A 27,869-nucleotide genomic window follows, 5' to 3' on the forward strand; every position below is an offset into this window, starting at 1 on the left:
TCCCTGGGCAGCCTGTTCCAGTGTTCTGTCACCCTCACTGAGAAGAAGTTTCTTCTCAAATTTAAGTGGAACCTCTTGTGTTCCAGCTTGAACCCATTACCCCTTGTCTTACTGTTGGTTGTCACCGAGAAGAGCCTGGCTCCATCCTCATGACACCCACCCTTTACATATTTATAAACATTAATGAGGTCACCCCTCAGTCTCCTCTTCTCCAAGCTGAAGAGACCCAGCTCCCTCAGCCTTTCCTCATAAGGGAGATGCTCCACTCCCTTAATCATCTTCGTGGCCCTGCGCTGGACTCTCTCAAGCAGTTTCCTATCCTTCTTGAACTGAGGGGCCCAGAACTGGACACAATATTCCAGATGAGGTTTCACCAGGGCAGAGTAGAGGGGAAGGAGAACCTCTCTCGACCTGCTAACCACCCCCCTTCTAATACACCCTAGGATGCCATTGGCCTTCTTGGCCACAAGGGCACAGTGCTGGCTCATGGTCATCCTGCTGTCCACCAGGACCCCCAGGTCCCTTTCCCCTACATTGCTCTCTAATAGGTCATTCCCCAACCTATACTGGAACCTGGGGTTGTTCCTGCCCAGATGTAAGACTCTACATTTTCCTTTGTTATATTTCATTAAATTTTTCCCTGCCCAACTCTCCAGCCTGTCCAGATCTCGCTGGATGGCAGCACAGCCTTCTGGCATGTCAGCCACTCCTCCCAGTTTGGTGTCATCAGCAAACTTGCTGATAGTACACGCAATTCCCTCATCCAAGTCGTTGATGAATATATTGAATAATACTGGCCCCAGAACTGACCCTTGAGGGACTCCACTAGATACAGGCCTCCAACCAGACTCTGCCCCATTGACCACGACTCTCTGGCTTCTTCCCTTCAGCCAGTTTGCCGTCCACCTCACTACCTGATTGTCCAGTCCACACTTCTTCAGTTTAGCCGTGAGGATTCAGCAGCTCCACAGCTTGCAGTACTCCTCATTTGAATTGGGTACGGCCCTGTATAGAACATATATATTTTTCATGGGGAGACTACGTGATGGGATGTTCCACACTGAATAGGCACGTCACACACCAACTACATTTAGCCCTTCACTGGGCAGTGAATGGAAGACAAGCAAAAATACCTTCCTACTCACCCAGGCTGGGTGAATGCACAAACATAATCTGTGAATGACTGAAGGAAAAACTAAAATTCATGGAGAACTTGGGGTTGTTTGTTCAGCATAATCCTAAAATGTGTGCTGTTCTCACAAATTTATATTAAAAAAAGACTACTTGTTCTTCAAAAATAAATATTTTGCAATAGAACTCCATCATCTCTGACACTGATTATAGTGGTTTTCTTTTGTCATGAGAATGATTCAGTATGACCAGTTTTAAGCAGGCCATATCATGTAATTATTATCAACATCCATATATATTCAGTTGGACAGGTAATTTTTTCTCACTGATATTAGCTTCCATCAGCTCTATGGATAAACCTTCTTTTTGTCTTCTGGAATGTGCATAATACTACTAGGAAATTGATTTTTAAATTATAAATGAGGCAAGGTCATTTATAATAAACAGTAGTTTTTTAAAGATCCAGTTTTTGGAAGTCAGTTTCTAATATTAATATGAACTGTCACTGCAAGGGGTTTGTTGAGCACAGCTAGAGCAAAAAGGACAAAAGCAAAGTACAGAACAATAACATTATAGAAGAGCACATTTATTGAACACAAAAAATAGGATGACAAAAATATATGGTGTGTGAAGTCAGAAGATTTAACAAACTATGAATTTTAAAAATATTGTTTCGCTTATGGCTTAATGCTGGCAGTAAGTTGTCAACTAACTGGTATCATCTAAACAAGTGGCTAGCTGAGTTTACTAGCTGCACATAGGCAATCGTGTAGAAATAGCCAACAGCATCCTGGCTTGTATCAGCAATAGCATGGCCAGCAGGACCAGGGAAGTGATCATCCCCCCAGCCTTGGCACTGGCGAGGCCACACCTCAAATCCTGTGTTCAGTTTTGGGCCCCTCATGACAAGAAAGACATTGAGGTGCTGGAGAGAGTTCGGAGAAGGGCAACAAGGCTGGTGAGGGGCCTGGAGCACAAGTCTGATGAGGAGCAGCTGAGGGAACGGGGGCTGTTCAGCCCGGAGAACAGGAGGCTGAGGGGAGACCTGATCGCTGTCTGCAACTACCTGAAAGGAGGTTGTAGCATGGAGGGTGTTGGTCTCTTCTCCTGAGCAACAAATGATAGGACGAGAGGAAATGGCCTCAAGTTGTGCCAAGGGAGGTTCAGATGGGATATTTGGAAACATTTCTTCACAGAAAGGGCTGTAAAGCACTGGAACCGGCTGCCCAGGGAAGTGGTAGAGTCACCATCCCTGGAGGGGTTTAAAACATGTATAGATGAAGCTCTTAGGGACAGACACAGCTCATATGAGGAGGAGATCTTGCCTGGCTTCCAACTACTATTTGGTTGGTGCAAAGTAACTGCAGTGTTGGACCATGAATTTTAAATCATCAGAACCAGGCTCAAACACATCTTTATTCATCAAAATAGGAACCATTACAATCAACACACTTTTGCCAACAAGAAACAAGTTTATTCATTCCTGTAGTGGAAAAATCCGTGCTTCAGGATTTGACAAACTCTTGCAAAGCATTTTGTGCATCCTGCTGGTTGTGGAAGTGTTTTCCCTGCAAAATGTTGTTGAGATGCTTGGAGAAGTGGCAGTCAGTTGCCGAGAGGTCAGGTGAATATGGTGCCTGAGGCAAAACTTTGTAGCCCAATGCATTCCACTTTGGAAGCGTTGGTTGTGCAACATGTGGTCAGGCGTTCTCATGGAGAAGAATTGGGCCCTTTCTGTTGACTGATGCTGGCTGCAGGTGGTGCAGATTTTGGTGCGTCTCATCCATTTGCTGAGCATACTTCTCCCATGGAATGGTTGCGCCGGGATTCGGAAAGCTGTAGTTGGATCAGACCGGCAGCAGACCGCCAAAGAGTAACCATGACCTTTTTTTGGTGCAAGTTTGCCTTTGGGAAGTACTTTGCAGGTTCTTTTCAGTCCAGTCACTGAGCTGGTCATTGCAGGTTGTCGTATACAATCCACTTTTCATCACACATCACAACCCAATCAAGAAATGGGTCGTTGTTGTTGTGCAGAATAAGAGAAGGTGACGCTTCAAAACGACAATTTTTTGGATTTTTGGTCAGCTGACAAGGCACCCACTTATCGAGCTTTTTCCCCTTTCCAATTTGCTTCAAATGCCAAATGACCATAGAGTGGTCAATGTCAAGTTCTTCGGCAATGTCTCACGTAGTTGTAAGAGGATCAGCTTTGATTATTGCTCTCAATTGGTCGTTTTCAACTTCTGATGGCTGGCCGCTGCAATCCTCATCTTCAAGGCTCTTGTCTCCTTTGCAAAACTTCTTGAGCCACCATGGCACTGTACATTTGTTAGCAGTTCCTGGGCCTCCCTGAGGGGAGACCTTCTCACTCTCTACAACTATCTGAAAGGAGATTGTAGCATGGAGGGCGTTGGTCTCTTCTCCTGAGTAGCAAGTGATAGAATGAGAGGAAATGGCCTTAAGTTGCACCAGGGGAGGTTCAGATGGGATATTAGGGAAAATTTCTTTGTTCAAAGGCTTGTCAAGAACTGCAAGAGGCAGCCCAGGGAAGCGGTTGAGTCGCCATTCCTGGAGGTATTTAAAACATGTATAGATTAGGTTTTTAGGGACATGGTTTAGGGCCAGAGTTAGGTTAATGGTTGGACTCAATAATCTTGAGGGTCTCTTTCAACCAAAATTATTCTATGATTCTGTAAGTCAGCTCTACAGCAATCCAACTAGCACACCTAGTAGAGAAACTCCATGCACTTTTGAAAGCACATCTGGTTATGTATACTTTTTACATGGATGCACTACAGGATACTCTGACTGTTTTGCCCTCAGGACAGCATCATGTCATGGAGGTCAGCCAAATGAGATGGCTGAAGGTTCTTCCAGGGAGGCCCCACTTACTCCTACTGCAAAGTGTGAGCTCAAGCTCCAGCTCAAGGAAAACTGCTTCAAATGGAAACATATAATGTAAAGGTTTCAAAGCATTTTGGGGCCATGCAGCTCACATACAATGTGTAGGTATGGCTGGAGGCTAGTAACAGTTATTCATATAACTTAGGAGGTACAAAGATATCATAACAAGTCAGTCATATGGCCAACTATCACTCTACACATTCCGATGACTGTCACCCACACATTTGTCCTTCCTTAGCTTGTTACTTTTCTTCATTTAGGCCCCAGTTGTGCAAAGAGTTCCAGGGCCTTATCATGAGGATGCTACTAAAGACTATAAGATTTATTTTTGAAAAAAGGTAGTTAACTATTTCTACTAACAATAATAATAACACTTGGCTCTTCATATACATTTTCTGTCTCACCTGCATCTCACAGCACTTTGAGAAAGTTGTGGTTTATAGTCCGTTTCAGACCAGGAATTCAAAAGCGAAGCACTATCAAAGTGGAGTTGTCTCTGAAGAAACACAAAAGGAGCAAAATATGAGCCCAAACTGTTTCTCTTGCTGCCAAGAACATTCATCTCCTGTGTCCTCATCCTTGCAAGTTCACACCTGGAGGAGGCTGCATATCAGAGTTATATAGGGAAAGGGTAAAGGTAAGCAGGCTAACTGGAAGGAAGCAGTGAGGGGAAAAAAAGGGTCAGAAGAACCTTGGAGGAAGTACAGTTTGATAGAACAGAATGTGGAAAGCTGTCACTTTTGGGAGGGCCAAGACCCAGAGGTAAAGATGGTTCATCAACATTTATATAGACTGACAACCGCCTTGGGAAGTAGACCACTGATATGACAAACCTGCATTGCACTACAAAGTTAGTTCTAGTGCAGAATGTGTCATCTGTTGCACAATGAGTAACATTTCATCACAATCGAGGGGACAAAATAAAGAGGAATCTAACTGAAGCTACTAGGAAACTTAGTAGACAACAGGTAATCCTCTACACTACAGACTGGGGTTTGCTTTTCCCACAACTGCTAAATGAGAAAAGGCTCTACTTAGTTCCCAGCTAGTGGAAGACAATTGAGATCCACTTGTCACATGTCTATATTAAGAACTGTGTTTCTTTCCCTTATGTCCTTATTCTTCTACAGAGGTCAATGAATGCAAGAAAAATTCTATGCTGTGCAATTCACTAGAGCAGAATACAGAGCTTCGCTTCCAAAATCTTTTAAGCGACACCTCTGCTTTGTATCCATCACTAGTAGAATCTATAATTCACCATATAGAGTTCACAGTAGACACTGCATTGGCTCAGTTCCAGCAATTATCTGAAAAACACTGTTTCAGCCACTAAATCAACTTACAAAACCAAATCATCCCTAGCAGTGAGCCCCTGCACTCCTCAGTGCTTAGGCCTCATGGAAGCAGTGATTGCATCTGTCAGCCAAAAAGACCTAGTCTCTCTTAGACAGCTCTTCACCACCCCTAGAGTCAGATTCCATACATCAAATTTATCCCTCTGAATTTAGGCAAGATTTTAAATATGGAACAGTGCCTCAGTTATTGCTTATTTGGACCAGAATTCCCGTGAACCATAAATGACAGGATTTGAGACAGAATTGTTATCTGTACCATTTGATTCCTAGTTTGACCACAGACTTCCATATTGCCCTTATCATATGCTTTGTGGGAACCCTTCTAGTACAATTTAATTTCTTGGCTACAATTTCCTTCCTACCAAGGAAAAAAAAAAAGGAAAAAGCTGAAAAATCTGGTAGGGACCCCAACAGTGCAATTTCCAGATAATCCCACTGTTTAAATTAACAACAATGCCAAAACCATTTATTTCTAAGATCTGTAATTCTAATCACCCTTGAGCCTTGTAAAATCAATTGCACTCTAGAAAGAAAACAAAATACAGTAGATCAGTTCATCTTTTCTATAGTAGATCTTTATTCTTTGCAATGCTCCCGCCTGTTTAGCAATGTGGGAAGGACTGCAATTTCCTGTTGTATCAATCCCAAGGAACACAAGTCCCTGCTAAGAAACACAAGTCTCTTCTAAAAACCTCTGCAACAAATACGACCTTTAGAGAAACAGCGTGCAAGAGGCTTGAAGTGTTTAGTTACAACCTAGCCATGTGGAATATAGCACATAACATTGAAAAGAGTTGTTTTTTCAACAGTCATTAATTCTATCACCTCATGTTAATTCTGTCACCAGATATTTAACTCTATCTGGCCAGACTCCCCTATGTCTTATCCCTGTGCAATCATTTATACTTATTCTAATTTAAAATAAAGAGTAGGCAAGGTGGCCATCCAGTACTGATGGGACGTATAACATCCTCTTCGCAATAGCACAATGTGCTCCACATTGAAGAATTTTTTTTTAATGTAAATTCTTAAATATTGTTATACTACCATATAGAATCAGAGAATCACACAATGGTTGGGGTTGGAAGAGACGTTTGGAGATCATCTAGTCCAACGCACCTGCTACAGCAGGGTCACCTAGAGCAGACTGAACAGGAAGGCATCCAGGTGGGTTTTGAATGTCTCCAGAGAAGGAGACTCCACAACTTCTCTGGGCAGCCTGTTCAATAGACAAATTGTTTAAAATGTAGAGCGAGACAAATTAGAGACAAATATTTTTGTCCTAGCAAACTGCAGATTTAATCCAGAAGAAGTCTAACCCACATTGCTAAAAATAATCTTTCCAGAGCAAACATAAACATTCCAATAAAATTCTGTTTACTATTACTGTTGTTGGACTGTTGTCACCAAGAGCCATAGTCATGGACCAGGAAGTCACATCACCTTAACTATTGAAAAATTAATATTTACTATGTAATTGAGCTTACTTGTACATTGTCAAAGGTAATTATCAAATGCTTCAGGGCAGAAAACTGAACACTTGATGTCACCAAAAGTGAGATAAATGTCAGGTGTCTGCCCATAATACAGTGAAATTCAGTGCCATTCTTCTGCAGTTAACAATACTATGAAGAAAAAATCATATTTGCCATAAAATTTTGCTTTGTATCCCTTACATTCACTTCCTGTTTGCACACCTTTGTTGCTTTGTATAAATACACAATACCTACATCTTCATATTTCTAGCGAGCATATATCTGGGTTTTTTTGCCCTGCCATCACGTTTGAACTGTCTTTATTTTGGTGAAGTTAAGATGCATGTGGAAAAAAAAATGAAAAGCCTCTATATTATTCAACAGTGTTTGACATTAGTACAGAACTGGGAAAAAACGTATCTTTGAAGTGCATGTGCTATCATACTGTGCCATTATATTACCAGGTGGTGATAAAACATTACACTATGTGAAATGATGATATGCCCCTGTCATAGAGAATGTTGGCTGCTTTTGAAGAATATCACTTGCTGTTCTGAGAAAGAAGAATCCTAAGTTATCGGGAAACCTACAGGATGGCTGCATCCAACACTGAAGAAAATTACTTGAAAATAGTTTCAACTTCACTGCCCAGAGCATATATTAAATGCATTATCTGTATTGAGCTCTGCTGCAGCTCTAAATTTAGGGAAATGTGGTTTTCACTGAAGCTAATGAAACTGGTAATCTCTATGGAAAGTGAAATTTCAGCATTTTCTTTATTCAGTGGCTTCTCATTTTCCAATCAGACCACCTCAGGCTATGATTTATCAGAGCTCAGAAGCTAAGGTTTGAGGGTCTTTTAAAATATGTGGTTAGGAAACCTTTTTGGAAAACTTGGTGCTGAAGGAAGAAGTGACAATGATACTATTGCACTACCATAAACTGAGAACAAGGGTAGTAGGTACCTAGCCACTCAAATTGCCTTCTTTTGACTGAGATCTAAAATAGAGTGTAATTAGCAGAAGGCTTTCAAAATATCATTGAGTTTGTTGTTGTTGTTGTTTTTCCCTACAAGAAGAAATGCATGACTTATTTCAGTGGGATATGAGGATGTAGTTCTGTGCACTGCCAGTTCATGTAGCAGTAAACATTTCTTCTGGGTTAACTGTGGCCATGTAACCACAGTTCTATTGAATTTGCTAGATTACAAAACTTGAAGATTATACTGGATTCACACTTTTGTGGTAGCTGTATGTCACTACAGAAACACCTGCTTCCCCCTAATATTGGGATGATACAGATCATCCATAACTGAATGGCATAAAGTCAGCAGGAGCAAAGCTAGCCCATCAAAAATTTTCAGACAAGTCTAACTTAGACATGTGAAGGGGGCTGTTTTGTCCTGTGGCCAGGGTGGCTTCCATCCAAGACTAAGACCTCTAATGTTGGATTTACTCTATCATCGTGTTATAGCTTGTACACAGATCAAAAGATGTAAAAAAAAAATATATGTTCAGTAAAAAGTTATAAGGATGGGACTTACCTCTAGTTTAAGACATCTAAACGTAGCATCCTACATGAGCTAGTTGTCTTCACTCACACTGTAGTTAGCGGAGATCTGATCAATACAGTTGATAGAATCCAAAAGCAATTCAGGTCAAGAGTCTGTTCTGAATTGGGCAGCTCATAAGGCCAGCATGATTACGAGCACTGTTTCTGTGGCCAATTTTGTACAAATGAATGATGTGTCTGTCAACCCACTTCATTACTTTCAACTCCAGAACCCAAGCGACGAAGGACCCATGCATACCAGGATCAATCACATGCTTTTGTCATAGACTGAAATGCAGATCTCTACATACCATAAGAGACACTCTACTTCCGCAGTGTCATCACTATCTGTATCTGTACTTCACCTCTGTCTTTACCTCAAAGCTCCACTTAAAGGCAAACAAAGCAGAAGCATAACAGTTCAGACTTGGTTTAACACCACAGCTCAAATGGTATAATTTCCTGTCAGCATTAAGTCCTCTTGGAGAAATATATAATGGCATAATCTACACAAAGCACCTAAAGTTGCCTAAATGCCTGAGGTACTGAGCGGTCTGCTGAAACATATACTGAACCTATGCATCCTCTAGGCAGCCTTTGCTGACTGAGACCTAAGAAATCCAGTATGGAATTTAAATCTCCGCCTACGCAGACTTCTCAAGATCTCTGTCCAATAATTACACTTTGACATTACAGCAAGGTTCGAGCATCCTCTCACGCATGACATTTAACTGAAAATGGTTCACCCCTCAGGGAAAGTTTGAATGAAGATGCTAATCCCCTGCAGATCAGCTTAAAAGCTTTTTAGCTTGGTTAATAGATGAGAGTCTGATTGTATTAGTATCAGCTAATTGATTTGGGGAAGAAAAACCTATTGCATTAGGTTTAGCCTGTCTTACAACTTCCTATAGTTTGCTGGTAAAGCTGAATAGTCAGAGTCCAAGTCCTACCAGATGCAGCTGAGACTGGAAATTGGATGTTTTCCAGCTCAGCAACTGGTATAGACACTATCTGGATTATGCAGTCTCTTATTAAGAAGTGTCAAGGATTAGCCAGAACTAAAAACACTTGTGGGATTAGGGATTTATTTATATGGGGACAATCAGGAAAGTGAATTAACTGAAGATGTTACTTTAAGGAGAAGCTGCAAAACTATATTAAACCCTAATGTGGATATTCTCCTTTAGAATTACATTTGAATGATCTAACTTCACTGTAGAAGTAAATTAAATTAAATTAGGACCACTTCAATTCTGGATAAGAAGGTCCTTTGGGGTTTTAATGACGTTTAACTGATCTATTTCTAAGTCGCATCTTTAGTTGACTCACATTAATTTTCATGAATTGCTCCGTGTAGATAAGTCTCCGGTTCTGAAATGAGGAAATACCACAAAAAGAAAAGTGACTGCTAAATTAATGGCAACAAAACATTTCTAAAAACAGTTGCAACACAGCTTGTTCAGCTGCAAAGGCAACAGTGAGTAATCACAATGACTCTGGATCTGCACACTGAAGGACAAGATTTAGTAACAAGCTCTCGAATAACTCTTTTTGTGACAACACCCAAGTGAGGCTCATTCTATACTTTTCACATTGAAAACTACTTGCTCTATCATTGCTCTTTAGCTAGTCTTACACCAAGATTTTAGAGTTTAGGAAACTCCATTTTGGAAGGCATCTAGGCCAAGGTTAAGATTTATAATTAAAGAGTTGTAAACTACTGACATGTCATGAAAGCAGCTTTCTTTTATCTTTTTTTCATTCCGAGTTCAACTGCTGGAGGCAAAAAGAACAAAATAAAACTCAAAACTCTTTTTTTCCATTTCTGTAATCTATGTAATCTATGTTTGACAACTTCCACCTAATCTAGATCTTATATGGTATTAGAAAGCCAGCGGGACAAATGGCATTATTAACCTTTCTGCTTTCTGGATGTTCAATATTCCATTTCCAGAGGGGAAGGAACTACATGACTCTATAATATTATTGATATTTGGGTCAAATTATGCACCAGTTTGCTTGTTGTAAATTCGGCTAATTTACCATTGTCATCTAGAGCTCCTTCTGTGCTTTTACTGTCCATAGAACAAATGCTATTACTGATACTTATATTTGAGGTGTGCATTAGACTTAATTCCTTTGTAGAAGGTTGCTTTTTCCTGAAGACATACAAGAATATCCATTTAAAATTTAATACCAGGCATTATAAATAGGTTTTCCTTACAAAATGATAGTTCCTTGAGTCCCTGCAGTCTCATGACATGCAATAATGAGCATCATATCACTGTAGATGGGTTGCAGTTTTTGCTGTTCAGAGAGTATCTCTACATTTGGAGGTAAAAAAAAGGCTGGAGCCAGGCTAAAAGATGCTGAACCATTGGTTCAAATCCTTTTGTCTTCACCACTGTCAGTAGCTAAGGTTAAAAGCATCCACAGTATGTCTCATAAGAGGCAAACTCAAAGATTGTCCTTGTGCACAGGATAATCTGTGAAGGTCTGACCTCCATTGCTAATAGCAAACACATATTTAGATTAAAATGTAGGGCTTGAAATACCCTACTTTTGAACACACGCACCTACAAGGATGTCATGTCTAATTTAGGCCTTTTGGGAGGCCTACTATTTTCACACCATATTTTACTGATGTCTTAGTATAGTTGCAGAAATAAAGTATTATCATCTTGATTCAGTAGCAACCACATTTCAAAAAAAAATCAAGACTGATATGGTGTTTTCTACTCACTTGAAAGAATAAAATAAAAACGATAATTTCTACCAAAAAACAAAGTCACTTCATTATTGTCATTAATTATGGTCTGAAACAACATTCATGTGACCAGAGCTGTTAAAGGAGCAGAAAAACTAAAAAGTTGTAATGGATTTAATGTGGTAAACGTAATGTAGTAAAGCTTAGCTTAGCACCTTTACCTTTTCCACGTGGAATTAAGACTTCAGCATTTTGATTAATAATTCCTGATGTTTTACCCATTACATCATCATTTTCAATAGAAAGGAAACACAACTCACCCGTTTCAGAGCACTGAACAGACAAACAAAAGTGTGGGGGGAGTTGCATTTATGAACAAGGTAGAGAATGCAATCTGTCTCTGAACTTTCTGGAAAACACAAGGGGCTAAAACCAGAGAGGTTAAGGGGAGGAAAGTGTGCCAGCTTTAAGACTGAAGAGGAAGTCAATTTACCCTGGACTTCTCCAGTGTTTGTGACATGCTAACATCCAAGCAGACCTTTAAATGAAAAAAACCTGCTTCTCAACTATTCTGGGGTGACAGGGATTGCAGAACTTCAAAGAGCACAGTTCTGTGATTCTGGTATGCTGTTGCCCATCAGAATATCCTGATTTTTTTTTTTTCCACCAGGAAAGATAAAATAAAGTGTTTCTTTTTTGGGCCCTGAACTAATAATGGCTTAAGCACATATCCAAACTCTTCTGATTTCTAAAATACCATATGTTTTTCAGGACTATGATTGTCTTTTTGTTATATGTTTGTGCAGACTCTTCCATGACAAACATAACAAATAAAATGGCAAAAGACTGCCTGGTTCAGCAAAAAAACCCTCCTCCCTTCTTTCTGCTGGCTTAATGAGCTGAATCAGCTCATGAGTAGTTGAACAAGTAATAGTGCCTGTAAAAAGGAGTTTGGACCATGGGGCAGAAGGGAAGGCAGAAGAGGAAGCAGGGAGAACAGAACGTGGAATCCTCCTTTCAGCTGTACCAAACTCTTAAATGGGCTCAGAGATCTCATCTCTTTGCCCATTTACAGACCCAAGTATGATGTCTGTAAACAGGGAAGCTTCTCTGCCTTTTGCTCTTCCCTTGCTTCCCAGGGACACACTCCTGACGAATGTGTAAAAAGACCTGTTAAATCTCACAAGATTCAGCTAAAACTTTTTTTTTTTTTTTTTTTTAACTGATGTTCGAGTATTTGTAGTAGCTCCAGTGCATTGAACACAATCTTACAGACCAAGTCCTATGTACTTAATAATAACCCTTGGCTTTCTCATACTAGTCAAGAGCATTAAGTCTCCAGACAAGACATTTTTATAAGGCTTTTCAAAAAACAAATCTTTTGCTGTAAAAACGAAAACATTTTCTTTTCAGTTTCCATCTTCTCAACAAACAGCTTGTGCAGCTGAACTTGGGTCATTTCCAAGTACCTTCTTTTGACTACACATCACAATCCAACCTTTAAAAGAAAAAAGTTCTCCTCTAAGAAAGTCAACATTAAAAGCTTCCAATAAAAAATGTTTTACAACTTTAACCATGAAACAGCTATTGGAATACTATATTCTCAAGATGCACTGCAAAATATTTGGGGGGAAAGGCACAGAAATTTGTCTGGATTTTTCTGTAAATAGTTATCAACATGCACTGGCAAACTTTGCTGGAATGAACTAAAATGCAGTAAAGAAAAAATGTTGCCCTTTTCTATCTATATTTAAATCAGACCTTTGTTCAAAAGCCCATTTCAGATCAGAATTTTTTTACTTAAGCCAACATTGGAAGAGATGAACTATTAAAAAAAAAAATCCTCCAAATGAAAAAGAGGATTATCCAATTTTATTTTCTACACAGTTTTGATTAAAACTCAGTGATAAAGACCTTCATATGCTATCCTATGTGATAAATTGATCTATAAGCAGCATTTGCAGAAATCCTAAAAATACAAGCATCTTTCAATGCATATTAAATATCACACACCAAACTCATCAGCTTTCCACTATGAAATAATATAAGTACAGGTACCACAAGGTCTCACAGTCTTTCATGCTGCCGCCTTCTCTTTTCCTGCATTAGAAATGCTCTCATGACAGGCTCTTCTACAAAATTTTTCATAAACAGATAAAATTGGTGGTATTTTCATTCTGAATGTTGCATCTACACACCCACAAATACACCAATAGATTTTTACTGTGGTTTTATTTAATCAGTAATGTATATCCGTTTGCTAAATCTTACCATTGACTGGAGAAAGCAAAACACATATGGGGGAGGCGGAGGGGGGTAGGGGCAAAAATGTAAGTGTAGGAGGGAAGGAAAGCAGAACCAAATGTGAACTCCTGCATAAAAATGACTGTGGTAGAAAGTGTGGGGTGTAACATATGATGGAAACACTCCTTTTAATTTCAACATTCTTTTGGACTGGTAAATTCATCACACTTATACCACTAAGATTCTTCAGCCATTTGCAAGCAAGCATAGGAACGTAAGAATAGAAGAATGGTAGGAAGGGACTACAATTAGAGAGAATGCATGGATAAATCAGCAGATAACAAGCAGGAATATAGAGATGATTGATGGACGAAAAGTGAGAAGGAAGGAAAAGCAGAGTAGTTAGAGACCCTCTAGAGTCTCTAGAGACTGAGGTTGGCCTGCTCAGCTCTGCAGCAGTGGGACTGTGGCCGCAAGATGGGTGGAGCATATGCTGGGTATAGTAATGAAACAGCTGGAGATTGAAGAACTGAATGTACGTATGAGGAAATGCCATCTTACACAAATGCAGACACTCCGTCAATTATCCTCCTCAGTTCCTATTTTCAGAGTAATACTTGATTCCTGTGTTGAAGGTAACAGAAGAGGCAGGTGTGCCAGGAACCTTTGGAAATTACAGTTGGACAACAAAGAATTAAAAGATCAACAATTATGGATACTTTCCAAAGGCTAGCTGTTAAAGATCTGTCTCAGCTTATCTCTAAATCGGAGATACGATATCTAGCTACCCCTCAGAAGACACCAAGTTGTTGGCAGCAAAGCTGTTTTCAATACATGGGGTAATATAAAAGTGTTAAATATTATTATTGTTACTACTACTAAGAAAAAAACAATAAATATAGTCTAGAACAAAGGCAAGCACACTGTAATATTGTTACATCCCACTTGAAAAAAAATTTTTTTTCTGCCAATGGTAATAAAAATATACTATAAAAATGAAAACTTGTAAAAACAAATCTCAGATAAGTAATCTAAGAAGGGTGTGAGTGATATAAGAAATTGGCATTGGTTTGCTTGATTGCTTTTATGTTAAATGACTTGAGGACTGGCTGAATACTCTAGACTACAGGTGTCAAACACCTGGCCCGAGGGCTGTATGCAGCCCCCCTACTTGTTGTATCCAGCCCAGCACTTTATTTTGACCCAGCAGCAGCACCAAGCTCCTTGTCCCCAGGCTCCTGACACCCCTGCATTACAGAATTATCATTGCAATAAAGTTATGGTTAGAGAAAACACCTTTTGGGATTTCTCTGTGCACAGATCAAATGGGCCTTGCAGGAGAGAGCACAGCATAGTTTTTAAAATAACTTTGTTCTGTCTGTTTGTTTTTCTCTGGAGTATTTATAATTTTACCACCTATATATTGCATTATTACTTGATGTCAGCATTTCCCTCTTCTGCTTGTGCTAACGGGAATATTTCAAGTTGCTCAAGTTAAGTGTGGAGGAGTAGTATGCTGTAATTTCTCTGGTATTTCTGATTAGAAGATGTGTTCATGTGTAACAGTTTGGAGGATGAGGAGGCTCAGAGAGGAGAGAAGTATTGAAAAAGCCAAAGGCTGCATAAGAGTACCTGAACGTTTTATCCCTTTTTAGTTATTATGTAATTGCAGTTATTGAGTGGAAACTATTGAGTTTCCACTAGTGTTATTGAAACTGGTGAAACTACTGCTATTGAATTGCCATGGAGTGGAAAGAAGTCACACACCTTTTCTGATTCTATTCTGAAAGCCTTTTACTTTCCTGTCGCTCTCAAAACCAGTTTCATATCTAGTAGATTACTACAAATATTTGTTTTTACAAATATTTTACAAATATTTGCTGTATAAATAGTCTTAAAATGACATTCGGCCCTTTGAAGGCAACCACGAGGCTGATGTGGCACCTGGTGAAAAATGAGTGTGACACCCCTGCTCTAGACTGTTGTGAGATTCTCTGTTAAAGTTGATTTGTCTAAATCCATCGCTCTTTCAGAATCTGGTCATTTATGCATCTGCTGGGGAGAGAAATCAAATATTATAAACTTTCAAGACAGTAATGTAACTCCTGTATTGTAATTTTTTTCAGTTTGAAGTCACCGCAAACCACTTAGGTGTTGCAAATCTCTCTATTGCCTCCACAGCAGTCTGACCTTCCTTTACCCTATGCAAATTCGAGTGTCTGGTTTTCCACTAGGCAGCATAGCTTAGGTGGATATACCCAAGCTGACTTAACTACCCTGTTTGGTGACTGACAGAAGTACATCACAAAGCAGGATGAGTCTCAGCAAAGACTGTTCAAGGCTAAATACATCAAACAGCTTAAATGGAGCTCCAGGCCCCTGTCTGGCTATGCTAGGCTTGGTATCCAAGCTACCTGTTTTAAAGCCCGCTCAGGTGTATCATGAGGAGCTAGAGCTGCAATGCTAGTATAGGTCGCAGTGTAGATGTATGATATGAGAGATGACCATAGATATTCATCAGCTTTAAAAATTAAAAAATGTTCACAATGAGAGCAGGAAAGAGACAAAGACAAAATTTTTAAGGAAATAAGATTTTACTTTCTGGAAATTGCCATTTGGGCATAAGGCCTGATTAATGACAATTTAGTAATGTTTTTAGCATCTAATCACATTTGCTCAGAGCGGTTTTGGCTCCCGCCAGTGCTGGTTATCCAGTAAATTCCTAACTAGTGAAGTACATGATATTTCCTCAGTCACTTGAAGCATTGGTGGGAAGATTTCTCACAGGGAACAGATCCTAGTCCAAGAGGTTCTCCTCAGGAATGGCACATACATTTTGAAGATTTCTATTTTTAACTTCCTGGGCAACAATCTTGCTCATTTGTTTATTTTGCTCAGCAACTTCAAGAATCGAAAGTAGTAAAAGCCTTCTCAGAGGGGAGATTCATTTTTACTTCATGTTTTTACTTTCTTTAAGCAAAATATCCTCACAGGCATCCTATGTACAAAACCAAAGTCCTTAGAAAAGAATGTAGACAAATGCCCAATCCAATTTATTTTAAAAGTCATTAAGTACTTAAAACTTTTTAGCATAGGTATAAGTCATATCAATATTTTTGGGAAGGGAGGAGAGCAAGTCTGTTTCTGAAGGCCGTTATCATTATAGAGGGAAGATATCAGGAACTTGCTGTGTGTAATTAAAAGATGAAGGCCACAGGAGTTTCACATCCCTTTTTTTGGTCATGAACTGACCTACAGGTACATAGGCAATTATTTTATTTCATTAAGATACAATTCATTAAGGAACTTAAGCATGCCAAATCATAACCATGAATGATTTTACTACCAAGACTAGGAATATTGGAAGTCCTTTATCTATTGGGATTCTACCTATTCAGAAAATGAATAAAAGTTTTATTTTAAAACTTTAAATATTAAAGCTATACATACAATTTTTAAATTAGAGAGAATACTATATTTAGTTTGATATGAACTGCTTTAGCAAGCTGTATTTTTAGGCTTATTTACTTAAACTGACCTGTTTTCAGTTCTAACATTTCTATTAATCACCCTCTCATTGTACACTCTTACACAGCAAGTCATTGTTATCACGTAAACTATCCGAAAGAGGTGACAAATCATTGTATTTATGGGCAAATAGATGTGCTACAATGTTTTAAAACACTAGAAATTATTTCTGTTGCATCTTCTAGCAGGAATAGTAACGGTTTCATTAAAGGGTGAAACAAAATGAAAATGAATGTTAACTTCTTGTGTCTCTATAATATCCTTCTTTACTTGACCTTTAATCCTTTAGAGAGATTAAAAGAATCACAGAGTCACAGAATGTCAGAGATTGGAAGGGACCTCAAAAGATCATCTGGTCCAATCCCCCTGCCAGAGCAGGAACACCTAGGTGAGGTTACACAGGAAGGCATCCAGGCGGGTTTTGAATGTCTCCAGAGAACAAGACTCCACAACCTCCCTGGGCAGCCTGTTCCAGTGTTCCGTCACCCTCACTGAGAAGAAGTTTCTTCTCAAATTTAAGTGGAACCTCTTGTGTTCCAGCTTGAACCCATTACCCCTTGTCTTACTGTTGGTCGTCACTGAGAAGAGCCTGGCTCCATCCTCATGACACCCACCCTTTACATATTTATAAACATTAATGAGGTCACCCCTCAGTCTCCTCCAAGCTGAAGAGCCCCAGCTCCCCCAGCCTTTCCTCATAAGGGAGATGCTCCACTCCCTGAATCATCTTTGTTGCCCTGCGCTGGACTCTCTCAAGCAGTTCCCTGTTCTTCTTGAACTGAGGGGCCCAGAACTGGACACAATATTCCAGATGAGGTCTCACCAGGGCAGAGTAGAGGGGAAGGAGAACCTCTCTTGACCTACTAACCACCCCCCTTCTAATACACCCCAGGATGCCATCAGCCTTCTTGGCCACAAGAGCACAGTGCTGGCTTATGGTCATCCTGCTGTCCACCAGGACCCCCAGGTCCCTACACTGCTCTCTAACAGGTCATTCCCCAACTTATACTGGAACCTGGGGTTGTTCCTACCCAGATGCAAGACTCTACACTTGCCCTTGTTATATTTCATTAAATTTTTCCCTGCCCAACTCTCCAGCCTGTCCAGGTCTCGCTGGATGGCAGCACAGCCTTCTGGCGTGTCAGCCACTCCTCCCATCAATCAAGTCATTGATGAATATATTGAATAATACTGGTCCCAAATAATAAGACCTGTGCAATTTGTTTCAACAATAACATTGTTAGTTCAGAAGGAATGCCTATAAAGCTCTGCAGTGCTTGGCAGCAAGAATTATTAAGGACAGTAGCAGAGATGTGTAGACATAAATTTAAAATAAAGAGATATAATTTACGAATCTCATTTTTACTTACTCTTTTGTTTACCTGTCATTGCAATTAGCAGTACATTAAATGGCTATGATAAGAAGTCATGGTAACAGGAGAAGCTTTTTTTTTTTTCCAGTCAGGATGTATTTGAAAGAATTCAAGAGTATATACTCTCATTCTTTGGGGGCTCAGGGCCCTGCTGCAACAAAATAGTTATGAAAACATAATTGCAAAGCCTCAATACTTGCTAAGGCACTGGGGTATATATAGCATTGGACTGGAAAATACTTCATTTTTTTTTTTCTCCCTAGCCCAGAAAAGATCAGATAACAAATTGCTGCCCTTTAAAATTTATCTATATCCACCTATCTATCTATATATGTATGCTAAATATACATTAAAATACAATGAAATAGTTTTGAATAAATTTTTCAATGACTTCCCTTAGAAAGCAGTCAAAATCCTGTTATTTGCAGAGATATTTAAAACTGAATTGCATGAAGCACTGGAAAAGTTTTTGGTAGAGAACCATCTTGCAGAGGCAAGGCAAAGGACTACGTAACCTAATACGTCTTTCCTATCTAGATTTTGTGATTGATATAGAACATGAAAATGACTAAGGATTAAAAAAAAAAAAAAAGGATTTCTTGACAACCACAGCATCTTATGAAAACTCTGTCCATTATTCTGGGAGATAACAAGGTTGAAAAGTCCGACAAGTCCACTAATGGTTCTAAAATTGCTACAAAATAAAATCCATTATTTAGATTTAACTACCGTTTCATAAGTACTGTATTACACTTATACTTCTAAAATATTATGCTTTCTGACATGTTTACATTCAATCGTGGTCCAGCACAGCTTGCTGTATGTCCAGAGCAAAGTGAAACGGCAAGTCATACAGGTAAAAAAAGGGTATGCAACAAGAATTTAAGCCTGATTTGAGCTGTAAATCTATTAGTCAAGTTAGATCAATAAATGATTGATCACATCCGTGAGAATGCCTGAAATGACACAGGGGCCTAGAGTCTTCCCAGCCTAATTTCGGATACTTAACAAAATGTCTTAAATTAACATTGTCACCTTGAGCTCCACCTACAGCCACTTATGAGAAAGCTGCTCTACCATGCAATTCAGACCACCTACAATCCGAAAGAAAAACATGAGACTGAGCAGGAAGCCTCAGTTATCGATCCCTGCCCCAACAGGGAGTACAGTCTGAGCCACCCCTGGGAGCTCAAACACATCTCCTTCCTTGGAAACGTTAGCAGATAATGCTCCACATGATGCCAGCCACTCACCTATTACAGCGGAATGCTGCAGCTGATCTCATAGTGATAGGTAGCCCCAGCTGTTGCTTTCTCCCCTCCACAGGGAACAGAAGGGTCATATGCTGGAACCATACAGAGTTTCCTATAGGACAGAAAGAGCAGTAACTGGGCTGTGCACTGGCCATGCCTATCAGCTACTCTTTATTATGCTTGGGTGAGCCTTGAGTAACTTTGGGTTCCTCACACGCTCACATCCCTCAGGATACATCCCATGCACCTTCTTGAGAGCATATACACCCCCGTCACCAAAAACAGAAACCACAGATCCACTCTGTGGGCTGATTCTTCCAAAACAAATTATTAATAACTCTGACAACAGTGGCTTAATCCTGTTTGCAGAGTTATAAAATGAGTTTCTTGAGTGCAGTGACTAGTATTGTACTGGATTGGAGTAGGAGGGCAGGTGATGTCTTGCACTTTCTCTATGCGTATATAACAGTACGGAACAGTGCACAGATCCAGCCCTCGGGCTGTTGAAGAAAAAAGGATCTTATTACTGTCCAGCATTTTATAAATTCTTAATAAAATAGTAACATCAATATATAGCACGATACACTTCCCAAATGCAACTTTGGGGGAGAGAGGGCAAAGATATTTATGGCATGCTTCTTGCATTCAGGTTGCTGAACAGCGGAATTATATTAAAGCTCCATTCATGGGAAGCACATACTAAGAAGTACATATAGAAAGCAAAAATATTTCCAGCAAACCTGGGAATGATATTCATATATTTAGATATATTTTTCTTTGTGCGCATTACATTCTCTAGCGACTCTATTCAGCACAATGCTTTAGTATAAGATTAGCTCTATGCACTTTAATGGGGCTATTCACATGCTTAGAGAGAAATACTAACTTAAGTGCTCAACTTAATGCTCAGACATTTCAACAATGTTAAAATTACAGTCTTCAGATAAAACATGCCAAAATAGATTTTATAAAAATGGATCTTATAAAACGATTCTGAGCTTGCAAGCAATTTTTCTCCCATCATCCAGAATCTGCAGGGATGCCCTCACCTAATCCTCATATCTGTCTCTTTTGTTATATCCAGACATATAACCAAACTACAAATGCCCAAGGCAACCTGATCTCTAGAGGGAGCAAAGCCATTTTTTTTAATCACAACTCTTCTGTTAATTTTCCTAGGAAAAAAAAAAAATTGAAACAATATACCTAAAAACTGTTGAAACAATATACCTGGAAAACTGACATGAAAGATGCTTTCTTGATCCAATACCTAAACCAAAGCACTTCTGCAAGAAGTTATCACTCTGATCCTGATTAATAGTCAGCAGCAGCAGCATCTTCCTGGCTTCTAAGAAGAGCATGACATAAAAGACACAAGTCTAAGACATATGTCACTATAAGTGTGCTCTGGCAGCACTTTACCTCACCGAGGTGGAAACCTTCAAAGGAAAATCTACAGGTTTTTCTCCTCTCATAGTCCCCATTCTTCTGTCATGGATTCAGCCCTGTCAGAATCCAAGCAACTCCATCTTCAAAAGAATTTGAAAACTCACAGCAAGAAATGCTTAACTCTATTACTGTAGGCAAGTTGTTTAGATTAACCAGGTAGCTAAGCACCAGGAATGCTCCTACTGATTAGGATTTCATGTGTGCTCCTTAAGGCACAGGCATTTTTCTTTTCCCCCCACCACAGTCATAGGATAAAAGTTTTGGATTTAAAATATTTCTTACATTTATCTACAACTGAAGTAAAGTCTTCCACAACTATCATCACAGTTTTCTTCCCTTCTCTTTCAGGTATCACAGTTGGTACCCTTGCAACACAGCTGAAGTGCAAGAAATTTAGGGCTATTTATTACTGATGGTTTAAGAATAGAAGATCATCTCTCATCACACCAAGACATGTGTCAATCTGCAGTACTCTTCTTCAGAGCCCTGAGAAACTTGTATTTTATTAGTCTTAGGGACAGACATTCAAAAGAGAGTCTAAAAAGCAAAATAAACTATTGCGTCCTCACAGTTCTTTTACTCTATGTGTAAACTCTATTCATCAGCAGATAGGACTGAGGCAGCTCCTTGCTCATGGTAGGAGACCCCGCACTAGACCAAGGGCATAAACATCGCAACAAAATAGCTGTTTTCAGTCCTTTTCAATTTTTATACTCCAAAAAGTTTTCCATTGAAGATGTATTTCTCCATAGTCAACCTCAGGTCATCAGTACTGGGCTTCCTTTTGCACACTCCTTATAGGTAGCCATGATAGGGATCCACTGGCCACATTTTGAAATCTGTAAACAGCATTGCTACCAAAAGAACTGGCCCCTGTGACTCCATTCCTCCAGTGGGAAATAGCTCTGCCACATGTAAGTTAGGTCTAAGAAACTATTTTTCCAAAAATTCAGAGTTGACTAGATACACCGGTAGAAACACAGTGTTTGTTTGCTCATGACATATATACACCGATGAGCTTGTTTTGAATATTGACATCTCAACTCTGCTACTGGTGTATTATTTATAACTCCAGAGCATTTCTCAAGCCTTGTAGATGCCTGAAAATAAGGACTACATAAGCACAGGAAAGGAGGTGATGCCAGTAACTATGTACTAAGAGACTCAGAAGGGCCATAATACCATTCTGGCCAATTTAAATATTCATTCTTTCCTTGTTAACATAAAGCCTCTCCACATTTAGGTTCTCAATTAAATAAGAGGTGAAGTAGTTTACAGACCAGTGCTTTAGTGAGATGGAATCTAATGACAGTTAATATCCCAATATACAAAAGGGTGGCTTCCCAATAGTTAATAAAAAGCAATGGTTAAGAATGATGAGAGTACTGCTTTCAAAATGAACTAAACATGAAGAACGTCTAATTACCAAATTAAAACCTGCATTGAGAGGTATTCATTTCTGAAGCAAGGATAGGTGGAACACATTATATTTTTCATCCTGGAGAAAAGGAAAGCTTACCATAGACATTTCTTACAGACCTACCTTGCACTAGTGCTTAGGAAGCTGAATGCTTTTGCTTCCTTATCAAGAAACTAGGTGAGATGATGTTGGCTCTATGAATAAAAGGGTAATAATACCATATGGAGGCAGAGGAACTAAAATATTTATATTTCATTTTTTAATCCTACTGGGGATCTGTGGCTTTTCAGGTGGTTCTAATATGTGACAGACAGAGAAAGCTCTTTGCCATCATAAATTAATATGATTCGGGATTGCACACCTAAAAGTACTCAGGGTTTGACCTTGCATTTCTGAATTTTTAGGAGTCTCTATAGTACTCCAAAACATAATTGCATTATGCTGACAGACAATGCATATGATACTCTAGAGGATCTGGCTGATCTTCAGAGGCATAGCTCTATCTCAACTAATATAGAGAATTAAGTAGAAGATAGTCAATCTTTGTACTTAATTTTCACAGTTCTCCTAGTTCCTGGCTGTGACAACTAGTGGTGACTGTATTAATAGAAAATTTCTCCTATCACATTACAAGAAACCACATAAAACTCTTACCTGACAGTTCAGGTTAGGACAATGCACACTAAGCTACAGGCCACAGTAGGGTGGAATGACACTACACTTTTCCCAAGCCTGACAAAATGACTCTAATACTGTTAAAAAAGCATTTGAACACTGTCTTCTCCTCATTGTTACCTAATACAATCAGTTAATGAAGAAAACAAGAAAGTCACAGACTAATACAAGTCACTTTTCTCTCCAGAAGAAGGATAAATGTTGCAGATATAAGATTACCATGCCTAATAATTCAAATGCCAGTAATTAAGAGCCCAATAAAAATTGCCTAGGATTTCCACATGAATCTTACCATCTGCATGCAATAAACCCCATGTAGTGTATCTCTGCTTCAAGTGGAAGTCACATGAAGGAGATGAAAGTAGAACCGATTAGCAAATTAAAGTACTTTGTACGTCAAGATAATGGGGCATTTTCTCTAAAAAAAAGATGCCCATCATCTTAGAAATTCCTAAATTTATTCTTGACATTGATAAATAAGATCCTCTCAAAATAAAAAGTTGTGTGACTCCATAAAGATGTACAGCTTCCGAGCATAATATTGAATGTGTGATGTTGTATAAACAAGCATAGTATGTAATAAAAAGACCTTTGAGTAAAGTAAAAAATTCCTAGTAACCAGCAAAAAGATATTGTGGTGCAGATAGCTTGGTCACATTCCCTGTCCAGCTTGCCTGTGTGAACTTGGAAACCTGTGCTGGGTGTATGTAGCAAGATTTTGGTAGTAGAGAGACTGCAGCAGCAGCCTCTGTGAGAAGAGATCAAGGGCTGCCCTATGCTGGACACAAAGGGTTCCAGATGGCTCAGCAATGGACTCACTGCAGGTCAAAGCTGAGCCCATCAACCAAGTTAGTGGCACTTCTATGAACATATCTAAGAAAGAGAAGAAAACATCAGCTAGAGAGAGGAGGAGGGAACAAAAAGAGATAGAAACAATAGAGGGAACACCAAGATCAGAGGTGAAGGAGGAGGAACGGGAGGAAGTGCTCCATGATGGATAATCCCTGCAGCCCATGAGACATTAACTTTACATTTGAAAGACTACAACTACACTTACAAAATACATCTCTCTCAAATTAACATCGATAAGCGCCTTATGACATTGTGTGTCTGTTAGATGACAGAGGACAAGAGGAGGCAGGGAAGCTGCCATACAGTTTGGATGCTGGTGCTATCCTGCCCTCTCCCTCTCTCCGTTAACAACGCACATTTGACACAATAGCTTATGGAACTGAAAAGTCTCTCAGGATGAAACTTGAATATTGTCTATAATAGTCCACACTTTAAGCATCGGTAGAGGGAACAGCTGGAAGATTTGTCTGTCTCTCACCCATATAATTACAAAGGTCAACAGTTTGGCTATTCCTACTGTATGATTTCCATGTCACGAAGAAGCTAAAGCAACACTGAACACAGTCCTTTGTGCAAAACCAACGTGCATCTCTTCTAGCTTCAAAAAGAGCAATATTGAGATCAGAGTTAGCACACAGGTCTCAGCAACTTTGGATGGTCTCAAGTAACACTGGCTCCATGCAAAAATGAGACACCATATCGACAAGGTGGGGAAGCGAGGGGACAGGCAGGCTGCATGCATGTGCCAGGGAGTAGAGTTATTCAACCAGCATTTGTAAGGAACTTTTGTATCTTCACATTAAAGACAATTTCACGGAATCCCCCCAACATGTTTTTAAATGCAGAAGTACAGCAAGCATAAGAGGGGAAAAAAACAAGACCAAGTTCTAGAGGACAGAATTCACACCAGAAAACAAGAGAGGTTTTTTAAAGTCGAGACAGTTTGTTACGTTAGGGTATATTACCCTGGCAGATTGCCACATTAAGGAAAGAAAACAGGGCACATAATAGTTGCATAACCTGCCCAATATGTCCTGCAAGTGTCTGCCTTTAACAGTGGCGCAGGAGCTTTGGCAGCAGAGTTTTTCCTCTGGTCCTGTTTTTGCAGCAGCAGTTCTTATATTGTCAAATAAGAAAAGGTTTGGTGTTTGTTTTTTTTTTTTTCCCCCTCAGATTTATGTGGCTGCTTTCCTTTAGCAATTACAAATTCTCTTCTAGGAAATTAATTTGAAATACTAACTGGGTTTTTAAGTCTGGGAGCACGTATCAGTAACTGGCATGACATATCAATAGGGATTTTGGTGCCGTAAGACTTGTAAAAGTGGAAAAAATATTTAAAGGATGGATGCATATAAAGAGAGTTTAGCAGTAAGGACTAATTGTTCTGGGATCAGTTTCTTCGGGATCAGATTTTAAACATTAAGATTAATTGTTCCAGATACATCTACAAAAAAAATCAAAAATCAAAAACATGTCAGAAATTCAACTGGATAACAATACATTTGGGATTTAACTTCTACAGTCATTTACAAAAAGAGATTCTTGTGGTAAGTACTAAAGACCTAGAGATTAGGTATCACAGAACATAATGTCTCAGCTCACATGTGGACAGAAGTCATTAAAAGCCTCTTAGTAGCTTTTCTGCCATTCAGCAGTTTCTCCATTTTTGAAGCGTCTAATCATTTGATACCACTGCAGCAGCCAAAACAGTTCCAGTCATGTAAAGTCATAAAGTAGTCATTGCTGAATTATTTTCTTGACAATGATGAAGTCCTCACTTCAGATCTATATGTGAGGATGAGGATGGGTTGAAATTATACTGTCCCAAAGCACCCATAAGTTCCTGTTTCATACTGCATTGTGCATTTTTGCACAGTTCCTTCCACAACAAAATTACTTAAATTCTTTTGCAATTCTGATGCAGTTATTAATGCAGCAGTTGACTAGAAGAATATCTACAAGCAGTCTAGGAAACAGCAAGGAGACAATAATTTGTCTGAATTGCTAGCAACAGAAAAGTACTAGAAACAACCCTTTGTAAAATAACTCCTCTTTCCTCAAGGCCATGCGCATTTAGACTACAAACTCAATTATGAAAAAATACTGCACAATACTTATAGAGAAATTTTCAGGCAGGGGGAATTCTTTGCTGGTATTATACTACATGATCTTCACATTTTTTCCTGCTGAATTAGTTAATGCACTAAAATCTCTTTGATACTGTAGAAGAACTTTGCAATGTAAACAACTTGCTCAAATTTATCAGCCAAACTAAAATCGGAAGAGTAAAGCTTTGATGAAGTATGATAATAGTTTACAGAAAATGTGCGAACAATACCCTCTTCCCCTACATTCAATCACTGCCAGGAACCACGTGGAATGTTCTGGTGAGGGAGGCAATGAAAAAAAATACAACTTAAGGGTGATCGAAATCCTACCAACAAAAAACTCCCACCGATTTCAAAAGGCTTTAAACAGCAGAAAAATTTTCTTTCCTCTCTGCCCCTTGGTCTGTGTTGTTTCCACATCTTGCTCTGATGCCAGAACATGCAGCTGTTGTTACAGCTAACAGCAGAATGCCTCTTTCCTATATTCTGCTTGCCCCTCTCACTTCAATCTAGCGACAAAATTCACCTTAATTGCAAGTAAACAGTAACAGATCCCAGATATTTAAAATTGATATCTCTCTCACTTTACTCCCCAGAGGTTAGCTTTACCTCCAGCTAGTTCCCTTAGCAGCTTTGCTGTTCCAACATAATATTTTAATAAGAGCTAGTATCTACAACTTCTGGGGACTTAGCATTTACATGCTAAACATCACCCTTCAGCTATTTGATGGGCCTTTTAGTGATGTCCCTGAAGAAAATGGCCTTTTTTAAGACGTTATTTTTTGCTGATCATCCCCAAGGCAGCACATTCCTTCTTACCAGAAGGAATAAAATGAAAGTTTTGCAAAAACACTTGGCTGCAGCATTTGTCAAGAACAAGCAAGTTCTGGTTAAGGTGCTTGCAAACACTAGAGATGACAAAACACAACTCAAGAAAGGTACTTCAGAGGTCCACAGGTTTTAAATGTTACACAGCACTTGTGCATGTGGCTAAGAATATATACATGTTTAATGTTGAGTATGCAATTTTTTGTTTACTTCAAGAAAGGCCCAGTGTGTGCCTCTCCCTCAGGTTTTCTAACAAGGGATGGAGACTTTGCAGAGCTTGCACCAGCCCACCAGAAGGAAAAGCCCAATTTCTTCTCAGGAAGTGAAGATGAGGTTGATACGAAAGGTGCTGGTGGCAGAAGAATATGCTAGGTGTTGGTTAGAGAGAGCAAAAACCATTGTGTCTTTGCATGCAAACCAGAGTTTCTTTTTTTTCTACCCTGCAGGTCATGGGAAAGGGAAATTAAGTAGGATAATTAAGATAGGAGAATCAGAGGAGGAATATCAACATGTTTAAATTATTTGAAAAGAAGAGGAAAAATCACCAGCAGAACATCATCAGGAGTAAGTCAAGTTTCTACTGTTACTGAATTAAATGCTTGATGAAGGCCTTGTCTAAACACAACAGTTGTGCAATTTTAATTCAAACCGATTAAAAACCTTATTATGGTTGCACAGGTGCAAAGCTCTTTGCAGACAATCTTGTATCAGTTTACAACTGGCTTGATTTACATGTATCCACAAAGGGTTGCACCTGCTTGATTAAACTGATTTTAAAGTTCTTTTAAACTCGTGTCATTTTGTCTATATGAAGACTAATAGAGAGTTATTTTTAAATGCATTAAACCTCAGATTCTTGAGGATAATTATGTGCAACAGTATTATGTTTTCTCTGATTTAGGCACTGTCATGCATTTTAAACAATGATAATCTCAGCACATAGCTGAAATCATCCTCTACCATATCAAGTTATGTTCAACTGTGCTACTTGCATTATAACATTCTTCAGTTCAGAA

At 39.2% G+C, this 27,869-nt stretch overlaps 1 long non-coding RNA gene across 1 annotated transcript; it reads right to left on the bottom strand.

Annotated features, from left to right (window-relative positions):
- Positions 1-1,840: 1,840 nt before the first annotated feature.
- On the bottom strand, positions 1,841-8,518 carry LOC135986015 (uncharacterized). The gene is made up of 4 exons (XR_010605833.1): positions 8,409-8,518; positions 6,510-6,609; positions 4,440-4,531; positions 1,841-3,699 (listed from the first exon to the last, which is right to left on the bottom strand). It is a non-coding gene; the product is annotated as an uncharacterized LOC135986015 (long non-coding RNA).
- Positions 8,519-27,869: the final 19,351 nt, after the last annotated feature.

Source organism: Caloenas nicobarica, chromosome 2 (assembly GCF_036013445.1).
Source record: "Caloenas nicobarica isolate bCalNic1 chromosome 2, bCalNic1.hap1, whole genome shotgun sequence".
NCBI lineage: Eukaryota > Metazoa > Chordata > Aves > Columbiformes > Columbidae > Caloenas > Caloenas nicobarica.